Genomic DNA, 11,783 nt, shown 5'->3' on the forward strand with positions numbered 1-11,783 from the left:
ACCAGTCGTTCTTAAGTCCTTCGTAACTTTAAGAAGAGCTTTGTGAAACACCCCCCAGACAGCTGTTTCCTTTGTCCAACCCTGGATGCTGCGTCGTCGTAACGTTCGCGTCGCAGACTTAAAGCTCGCTATTGATGATGCATTGGCGGCGACGATTTGAAGGGACCTTGACGAGGAGAACGAGCGATGTTTGATATTCAGGCAACAGTGATTTTGCGAACCATGCTGAAGACCCCATCAGGTGTGAGGCGGGTAGACGTGCCGATGGGAGTGGTTAGATCGGTGGAAGAATAGAGGGCGTTTCCTTCTTTTTCCGTCCAGTAAACGGTGCCGTCGTGGATGAAGATGTCTCGAGCCGAGGAGCTGCCGGAGCTGGTAATCTGCATCGAGTCGCCATCCACAGTCAGAATCCCGATCACACCTGCCTGCTTGTCAGCGAAGACTAGTTTATCTTCTGGAAAGTAGAATTTCATAGTAAATTGACGCAAACATGATATTATGTATTCTTAGCATTAATACGCAGTACGTAATAGTGTCAATAACACGCGCCATCTATTGTGACTATAGGGGCCTGTAGTGCATATTTTTACTCTCCCATTCTTTCTCAAAATACTTAAGATTAAAAGAAATATAAGCTAGACTTCACTGCAAAACACGACTCACTGCATTGTGGGGTGAGCCTAATATGTAAATGGGCCTCCCAGCTTGTATAATGATAAACAAAACTACAAGAGAAAAGTAGGAAAGATTAAGGAAAGGCCAGAGAAGAATGAAAATGGTAGTGATAATCCTCCCTCCTATCTTATAACATGCAACCTGTTGTAACAACGCACTAAGAAAACTAGTCTTTGCTAACTGCTAGAGATGCATGTAGGAAACTAATGATTTCAGTCTGACAGACTTTAACGACTATCCTACCATTATAGCTGACAGCCAGGCCGCTAATGTAGCTGTATTGCTGGTCGTACATAATGATTTCCCGATCGTCCCCGTTGAAGTCGCTTCGTTCGATGGTGTGCTTGTGGCACCAGTACAGGTACCTGAGTTGGGAAAGTAAACTGACGCTGTGATCATGACGCTAAAACATTGGCAAACAAAATAAACGAATAAAAGCAGCAGCAGCAGCAGCAGCAGCAATTTGTCAATCTCCTAAAGGCCCGGTCACACCGCAAGAACTATGCTAAAGCGTTCCTGGAGCGGTGAAAAAAAAAATCATCACCGCTCGTAACCGTTCACCACCGTTTAACAGAAGTTGACCCCCGTTAAGGCAACGCCGTATACGCTCGGCCACCGCTGATGGTCCCTCCTACCGCTCAGAAAGTTTTGAGCTGCACAACATATTGCGAGCGGTGAGGAGCAGGCAATTTTCCGCTCCGGCAAAGTTCACCACCGCTCCAAGTCAAAGTTTGGCACCGCTAGACGCAAGTTCGTGGACGCTTGGGTCCGCTAGGCCAAATCAAAAATCTTGAACGCTGGACCACCGCTGCTTCACCAGCTTTGCCCGGGCGGTGATCAAACGTTGCACAAACTTTGGTGGACCGGTTGTAAGCGTTTTACGAGCGGACACGGTATTGCTGGAACGGTGTCGGGCGTTGAAGCAGCGATCCATTGCGGTGATGAATTTTGGTTTGGCGTTGGTATAAGGTGCCGGAGCGGTACCAGAATTTGGCTATAAATATGGGGAGAAATGGACCAGGAGCCCATTTGGAATTGAGCTGCCGTTGAGTGCAGACCTCATTTATATCGAATTTGCTCAAATGTTGAAGTAAAATACATAGCAGTATTTTTTCACAGTTGTTAAATATTTCTTGACACAACCAGTGGGCCACATATATTTATCTGACTCCATTGGTTCAGCTGCCTGCTCAGTAATGATCTTCTTGGAGGCTGCTGCCTTTCCTTCTCCAGCCTTCCACTTCTTTTGTCCACGTGGCATAATGAACTTCAATTATCGACTTCTATCAAAAATCTATCAGAACTTCTATCAAAGCGATCCGTTCAGCTCCGTAGTCAAAAGCAGTGTGCCGCTAAACCAACGATAACCCCCCGCCGAGCCAACGCCCGCATGCGCAGAACGCCGCTCTATCAACGCTCACGTCATCGCTAAACCAACGCTCGCTACCGCTCGCTACTGTTAAACCAACGCTAAAGCAACGCCTGCTTCAGCGGTGCACCGCTAAGGCAACTCCCGTGTTTTCGAATTTTTTTTTCCATTTTGTGCGCGGTGACGAGCGTTGTCGAAATTCGGCCCCTTCTTCCTACCGTTCAAGGAACGCTCCAACAAAGTTCGGGCGGTGTGACCGGGCCTTTTCGTTCTGTCACTTTTGTATTAGACGGTAAATAACACCCAAGCACAACTTCGATGTATTGCCGATGCCCTTAGATTCGTAAAGTATGCGCCTCTATAGCCGTAGACGCATGTATTAAAGTTTCATTTAAATAGCTGTGTTAACATCTGAAACCGAAAAAGAGTCTGATCATAGAAGATCCTCTGACCATGAAATTTGGACAGGGAGAACAGAATATCAAACTCTCTAGTTTGTAGCAATACTTGATATTTTCATTTCCTTCTTTTATGTGTCTCGATTTAAAATACACAAATACCATGACAAGGACCAATCCCCAGGTTGTCGTGCTGTATGCGAAGTGCTCAATCTCATAGACCACGACACATCTTATCATTTATGTACTCGTTGTATGACATTGTACATGTATACATTTATTCACGTGTGTATAACCTCATAAGTGTGTTTTTACATTTATTACGTATTCGTAAAGCCAACAATTTGAAGAAAAACAGTTTAGCCCATCCTCACCCCTTTGCTTCCACCACGGCGACTGCTCTAGGTCTGTCGATACCAGTGATGATGGTCCTCTCATCACCTCCATCGAGTGAGAAGGACTTTATCACTGACTCAGCCCGCAACGCGCAAAATATCAGACCTGCTTGCTCCGCTATGTCGATGAATACGGAGTCTGCCAAGAAAGAGTGGTAAAGAAGTAGATGTAGATACAGAAAGAGTGAAATGTAGAATTTTATTTCATTTTTTTTTTCGGTTTGCTCATTATCAATTTTTCTTTCATCATTTTATATCATGTTCATTGTTAAAAGTCATCCAGGTCTCACAAGCGCTATACTTCTCACTAGATCACTCTTTTCCATCGCTGTATTAACTCCTTTGTCATCCGTGCAAAGTTTGCATTATTTATCTCATTATATATTCATTCGCACATTTTATATTCCGCATTATATTGTATGATTTGTGCTTCTAACAATGTTAAGAAATTACTGAAACAAAATGAACTATGTATTATGCATTCCGTTTTGATGGATGGAAATAACTTATAATTGAATATGTCTATTGATCAAATTGTCATTATCTTTGCCATCAGGTCGCAATATCAAAGATAAATCTCAAATTTAATGACCATGATAATGGTTTGATTTTTGCTGCTTTCAATATCAGTATTTTCATCTTTGATTTTGCCTTGTTACCCGTTTTGTCTGTTCCTGCAATTCTGAGACACGATCCGATAAGGATCACGTTTAACTTCATAATCGCGTCGTATGATCACATTGTTGCAAATGAGCGCAGCAAATAGAAAAATAAAATGGTTACCGCTGAAGTTGATGCCTGGAATGCTCTCGGGGTCCGAACCGTCCATGTTAGCCCGCCAGACCGTCGGCATCCCATCCACTGTCCAGTACAGCTTCTCATCAGCGCTGTGATAAGTGATGTCCATCGGCTCGTTCTTGAGTACTATGGGCAGTGGCTCGAAGTCAAAGGTATCCATGTCGGCAACGAAGAGTTTCATTGCGGTGGAGTCGGTGACGAACATCTTAGCTGGACGTAGAGAAATGAATAATGCGGAAGTCTATGATTAGTGGTTCTTTCATTAAGTTTATAACTTTAAGATGACGGTATAGGCCTATAAGTTATCAAAAAATACTCCTGACCAAGCAAGGGTATATGAATGTTGAATGTTTAAATTGGAGGAATTTTTGTTTATCTGTTGAGATCTATTAGTTAATATTTGGCAACCAAACATTTTGAGAGAGAAAAACGAAAAAGAATAAAGGAATGCAAAGTGGAATATGTGCACGCACTTGACATTACCTTTATCGAGTTCGTCTTATTTCTATTTGACTTCATGTATTATACGTAAACAGAAGCTTACGGCGCCTCAATGTAGTCGTTGCGGCCATTGGTTTTGTTGTTAATGCATAGCTCTCTTCCCATGTACTTGGTCTTCCCGCTATGGTTGTTAATGATGTCGCCCGATCTGATGGCCATAAATCAGGCGTATTGGGAACAGCGGAGGACTTGGTCCACGGTATGATGCCAGAAACTTCTGGATTGTAGCTGTCTGCTGATGAAGACTTGCTGTTATGGTAGCTGTCTACCGTGAATACCAAAGAAATCGCTAATGATTGAGGGGAATAATTATACATCTACATTTATTTGCAGTCAACAGTTCATCCTCGCACAGTTGTGTATAATATGTTTTCGATCTTCTCAGTTTGTCGTGATTTGCTTTTGTGTGTTATAGCAACATATATCAGAGATTCAATGAAGACTGGAGTGTTTTAGCAACATCAAACGTTCAATGAAGACTGGAGTACCACGGTTAATGCAGATCATGCCAATGACTTTTAGAATGTACGGCAAAGAGAAACGACAGAAGTTGTTGTGAATTTACGTGATTATGCACGATGGATGACGGTATTATATTTCGTTTAGCTACATTTATAAGCTGGTCTCAAACAAAAGTCAAAATATATGATCGCACCCATGGCTATTTTGTTGTTGTTATGAAAGTCAACAGACATGTCATTGGTAGTGCTCCCCTTACCAGTGAAGCTATTTGAACTTGTGTTTCCAGTCCTATACTGACAAATTTGTCCTTGGTATACCGGATTACAGCTGCATGTGTAGCCCGTGACGGTCTCTGTACAGGATCCTCCATTTTGACAGGGGTTACTTGCGCACACTGAGAGTGAGGGGATATAAGGGGAACGAGAAAAAAACAAAACATATTTAAGCACATTGTGTTTGCAAACCTGTTTGCATTTCTAGATTGTTGTCAATTTAGACTGCCGGCACTGTTTTAATTCTAATTATATATATATATATATATATATATATATATATCATAGTTTTTCTCACATAAATGAGCAAAACATGCTGTTTCTCCTTGGTCAGAAAAAGATTACAGATTGTGGCGAAATGACTGCTGAATGCAAAGAAGTGATATTCTAAGGTCTTGTATGCAAACTATAGGGCGTGTTCAGAGGTGATGACATCATCAACTCACTCATTTGCATAATTAATTATTCGTACTGATTGTCTAGAAACAATTTTGTGAAATAACTATTTAAAATTCATAATTTCACACCTTTCCTGATTTTCCTCTGATGATGTTCGAATTTTCAATGTTGTGCTAATAAAACTTTCCTCTCAGATTTTAAACCTTTTAATGGTGCCTGATATTTCCTTAAAAGGCAAGCCTCAGAGTATACATGATTGCCACCAAAGAGTCGCTCTCATACTCTTTGCTTGCCACCACAGGCACTACTGTAGCTGGGTTGCACAGTACCTGACAACTTGCAGACGATCTGCCTTGGGTGTAGAAATCCTGGTACACTGATCGAGAAAGCCTCTACCGCAAGCTCCCCTCTATCAGGCAGAATAATCGGCTCACACTTGTAGAACGATACGCGAACGTCTGGAAAGATCGCAGAAACAGAAATATAGCTTTGGCCATTCTTTCATCACAATGAAACTTTATATATATATGATATATATATATATATATATATATATACATGAAATAGGGAAACAACATTGATGCTATTACAAACGTCGGGTGCCCGTGCATTGGCCGCTAACGCAATACAATTTGTATTGCGTTAGCGGCCAATGCACGGGCACCCGACGAAAAGAAACTTTATCAATAGAATATTTGTTTTAAACGTTATTCAAATTTCCAGATGACAAGTTCACATCAAATTTAGTCATTATTATCGGGTATGTCCACCCCGGGTATATCCACCCCTAGCACGAATCAAAGCGCGTATGCGTTGTGGCAGGCTGTCCACCAGGTTGTTGATGACGTCGACAGGTATGGCTTCCCACTCTTCCCTCAACGCACTGAGCTGCCAACTCCTGCAGATTTTGAGGAATGACCTCTCTGCCGTTGATGGCTCGGCCTATAGGGCATCCCATGCATGTTCTGTTGGGTTCATCGGGTAAAAACAAGCTGGCCATGGCAACTGCTCAACCCTTCTACCTCTAGGAATTCTCTAGCTACAGCTGCCCTAGCTGAGCGGTCTACTATTATCATCCTGCAGTTGGAAATTGAATACATACACATGTTTTTCATATGGAAGGCAGTGGAACTCCAATATCTCCCCGTGCTGATAGCGGCGTTCACTAGTTAGGTAAACGCCACTAGCGGTGCCATCCGGCGCCACCTATAGTGGCATTTTTCCTCCGTAATAGATTCAGGCCCAGACCATTGCTGGGCCTCCTCCACCTTGGGTTGTCTCGTGGACACCAGTCATCCCGAAGGCTTTCCCAAGCTAACGGACGAACTCGCTGTCTCCCATCTCTACGGTGAAGGATGAACCGGCTAAGATAATGTGTTGCCAATGTCCCAGTTGAAGCGTCCTGTGCTGCCTGGCCCAGTGGAGACGAGCTACTGTACCGGGGGACCGTGGCGACCGTCAGGCGTGGACATCAACCAGTCATCGCGCTCGGTACCCATGTGGTATCAGTCTGAGATTGACTGTTGATATTGAGACGTTGATTCCATGATGTCTGTCCAAAAGCGTTGAAGACGACTCGATCGCGGGTAACTTCCGGTTTCTGCGGCTAAGATTCAACAGTTGGTGATCAGTCTGGGACGTCCTGGTGACTCCGCGGTAGCACATTTTGTTTCTCACAAACTGCACCCTGTGAGATCCCTTTAGGATTTTTCGTATAATACGAGTCTGTAGCCCTACTGCCTAAGCGCTATATCACTCTCTCGCGCATTGCCGTTAGCATTGGACCAGGCACAGTGTACGGGGACTCTGTGCCCATTTTTAATGCAAACAGTACAGGGAACTTGGAAGAAATAAACTTTCTCTACACGGTGGAAAATAAGCAAAAAGGGCATTTTTCAACTGCACACGGCTTGAATATCGTCGCCTCAATGGAAAAAGGGGTTAACGCATCCGAGCTACGCGGGGCTGCGCGAAAAAAGTTTTCGAGATAATCGACTTTAAAGGTTTTTTGGCTTCAAAATTGGGTTTAATCAAGGTTGATTCCTTCATTTCTTATATATAGTGTAGATTAACGATTAATTACTTTACAAGCGTACTTTCAGCGATAATCCTCATTAAATCTTTGAGTAATTACAATTTTTCCATTAGTAACCTTAATACAGCCATATCTTCGCGTGCTTTTGAATGGCAAAAAGGGGTTAACGCTAAAGCGCGCGTCGATAACCCCTTCTTGCCATTTAACATCGCACGAACTGACGGTGTTGAAAGGGTACTGTCACTCCATAACATGTGTGCATTAAGTTTGTCTGTACCCAATAGTGATTTTAACGTAATTGCTAGGCTTTATCAGTCGTGTCTTTTATATACTGTAGTGGGGCCTTATCCCCATTTTATTACTGGAAAATTCTAAATTATAGGATTCAATATATTGTATTTGTGAGAAATGCATTAACCCCATGCATACCAGACCACATTCCTAAGAGGACATCAATCGCTTTTTAGTATTAAAATTAGCAACATAAATTTCTTCATTTCTAAGTCAATTCTATGAAAATGTATGCTTTGTGTATACAATATGGCATAAAAACATGTGGCAATCCTTTCCAATCGAAAAAGTTGCCAATTTGCACCTACAACAGTGTATAGAATCATGTTGCCAATTTAAGGATTTGCGGCTTATTTTGCCTTTAAATAATTCCTGCAAGCTATTTCAACATATTTTGCCCGTGACAAAAGGGGATAATATTTTACAGCATTGGTTATTTCATTTGGTACATAATTCATAATTTTTAAAGAAAAAAATAATCAAGAGTTACGCATAGATAATACATGTATATTGTACGAGAAAATTTTAAATGTGGTCTGGTACTAAGCACAGAGATAGTTTTGGGAATGAAAAACAGAAAATAAAATAGAACTTGCTCTTTATATCTTAAGACATTCTCGCAAGTGTTTCTAAATAATTTTCACGCTTTGAACAAATATTAGATTAACGATTTATTCATAGTTACACCTTGTAAACTATAGCTGATAATGTGCATGTATTCATTCGAATGCCCTCGAGACCATTCTTAAATAACTCACATAAATTATTTAGAAATTAATGAAGAAATTTAGAGCAATTACTACTGCCAATGACTTGGCACAATGATCATGATCAAAATTAATACTACAATTTTTTTGAGAAGTATTTTTCAAAGGTTTTCAGATTTATCAAAGCTATCTTTGTGCTTTAATGGTCTAATGTAGCTGACCAATGAAATACCAACAATGAAATCAAATCAAACACCATGTATGTTCAAATGACTTTATTATATATATATATATATATATATATATATATATATACAGCCAATTAACATTTAAATTGCGGCATCGGTCTACCTGACATGACACTTTTAAGCTATATATTCAAAATTTGAAGTCGATAAGTCACGCGAAATTCAAATAATACACATAAACAATACATGATTGATAGTTCTTGCTCAGACAATTGACATGTTTATTTGTTGAAATAATAGGTTTCTGTGTATAATTTAAAAAAAACAAATGTTGAACATATTATTCATTATTGTAGAAGATATTTTGGAAAATATTGTAATAATATGGTAAAAATAAGGACTTCACACATCATTACATAATTACAAATAGGGACTGTAATACAGACTAATATTTGTTTCGAGGTATGAAAAAAGGTCGTTTGAAATTTAACGGCATAATGTTTTGCGTGTATACATCAAGATTCCAAACGTGAAAGCTTCAGATTGTCTAAAATTACATTTTAATCAACTTACGATGTTGCATAGCTATTCAAGGAACGAACCATCTTTAAGGCAGTTAATACAATTAAATTCATTTTATTTATTTTCTCAAAGTTACCTCATTTTTCCACAAAATGACCTCTGTGACCTTTGACCTTTAACCCAATGACCCCAAAATCGAACCAAAGTATTATCCCCCCCCATATACCCTCATACTAAGTTTGATGTCAAACCATCACGGTTCTTGAGATATTGAAAAAAGCAAAATGGGACGGACATACGTACGGATGGACGACCCGAAAACATAACGCCTGCGGCCACTTCGTTGGCGGAGGCATAAAATATGAAACAATGCTAAATATCAAAATATTATTCACTTTCTTGTTCATGCTGTGCAGATATAGTTACGAAAGTGAAATCGACAATTAGATTAATACATTTCGAATAATACACAGTGTTGCATTTATGCAGGACTTGTGATGACATTCTGCCAGGTATATACTCGCGTCTCTAACTATGATACTTTTTCAAAACTTGTTGAAATTTTTTTACTGTTCTTGCCTTTATTTACATTAATATGAATTCATGCTCTCCTTGCTGTCATTGCATCGCAGAATATCCAAATGCTAATCACAATTATTAGTTATGTTGTGAAAGTAGTCTAAGAAAGTGAAATCGTGGCATTTCAAATTGCAACTTAGAAATCAATTTTCAAACAACACATTTGTAATTTTGCAGGGCATGTCACATTCTTCCAATACTTACATTTCAAAAAATAAAGATAATGGTGTAAATTAAGCATAAATTTTCTTCACTTTGGGCGAAAAACCCCAAATCTCATCAAGTTCATCGGAATATTTTGAAATACAAGAAGACATGTATTCAAATTTCCCATGGTTTGAGGATTTGCAGATTCGATTCAATTCGTTTTGTAATTTATTATGATACAATTGTCACACAAGCACACATTATACCAGGTATTTCTGTAATTATTGTTAGTGTCCTTATTTGCACTTAATTTTGAATATTTCGAATTACCAATGGAAAAACAGAATTCCTACAATACATTTTAATTCATCCAAAAATGTGTACATACTTACTGTATTTTCTAAGTACAGGCCTACGTGTTCAATCTAAGTAATGTCCAAGTCCAAGTCATTGCATTCTCCCTTCAATGTGGTGCCCTAGTTGGGCAAAACGAAGTAAGCGACAAAAGTGATACTCCTTGTAATGACCAAAATGTGTCTCAAATTTGCAAGGACACCAATGGAATATCACAATGTATAACCTATTATATCTCTGAGCAAGGTGAGTGTTTGTGCATTAAATTTGACTTGGAAGAAGAGCACATTAGGTGTAATATAAAAACGTCAATTACTCAAATTTGGATGGTATGTCTCTTGATTCCTTTTACCAAAGTAAGGCAGTATGAAATCCAAAGTTCCATTCCATATGCTAATAGGCTCTAATGCAGTAATTTTACATCAGGTTGGCTCATGTTATATACTGTATGTGTATCTCCGCCTTAAAGTTAGAAAGTCCTTTTGCAGACTTCCCTAAATACACCAAACACTGTATACAACTAATGATACTAGTATTTGGATCATGTCTGTGAAATGTCGAAGTCGCAAGATGTGTAGAATTTAAACGATGCACAAAAGTACTATATGTATTTGTACTGTCGTCTGTGTTCAAGCCACAACAGTAGGCCTACAATATGATTCACTGTTCGGATGTTTGATGCATGTGTCCATCATTTTCCTCCTCCTCGGATTCATCACTCTGAGACTGTTGTACCTCTGTCGTGAGGTTTTCATAGTAGCTGTGATACATCGATGGGATAATGTTGTCCTTGCACAAACTAAGCAAATCTTGCTTCTTTTCCCTTGAGAGGGCGAGATGTTGCTTGTACAACAGAGGCAGACGCATGTCATTTCTTCGACTTGAGCCCGAGACGCGAACTTCTACGAAGTCTTCGTTGAAATCATACTTTATTTTGATGACAGAGGGGTCTGTCCTCTGTACGCGGATCTGACGAATTTTCAACCAGTTGACGGGATTGCCAGCCCTGTCTTTCTTCATGTACTTCACACAGGGTGTTGTCAACTGACGCAGATCAAGGAAGTCCTCTTTCGTCATGTGGGTAACTTCATACCGATTCCTGTTCCTTGCTGTTTGAATAACTGGTATCCACTGGTCGGGGTGATGGATTGTCACTCCCCTTTTGTTCCTTTCGATGCAGGAATGCATCGCGTCACATTCCATTTGAGTATGTCCGCTGATCAAGAATTTATGGTCAATGATGGCAACATTAGTGTGCAGAACTGCATATAGCAAAGTGCAAGCTATAATTCTGTTCCGATTTTGGCCTCCACAGCAGTCAGAAAAGAAACTTATGTGTGTGGTATCAGGATCAAGTGACTGCATGAACTTTAAGAGGCATGAGCCAATCTCACATGCTCCCCGCTTCGCTGTAGTCTCATGCCAGACAAAGCAATTTCCACATGCAGTAGCCTGGTTGTATACAGTGAAATTATACGTAGACATCTTCCGCTTGTAATAGAACGAAGATGTCTGGCCATAGGGTGTAGTCAAGACCTGTTGAAGATCAAAAGTAAAGGAGCTAAAGATTGGATCGATCTTTGCTCGTTCCTTGTCTCTTTGTTTCTCTTCTCTTGCACTTTCCTTTTCAGCAATGTGTTTCTTGTAGTTCTGCTCTTTAACTTCCCTTTCTTCCGGAGTTGAATTATTGA

This window comes from Diadema antillarum, unplaced genomic scaffold, assembly GCF_040938485.1.
Source record: "Diadema antillarum isolate AM-2024a unplaced genomic scaffold, OU_Dant_1.0 scf00000165, whole genome shotgun sequence".
Lineage (NCBI taxonomy): Eukaryota > Metazoa > Echinodermata > Echinoidea > Diadematoida > Diadematidae > Diadema > Diadema antillarum.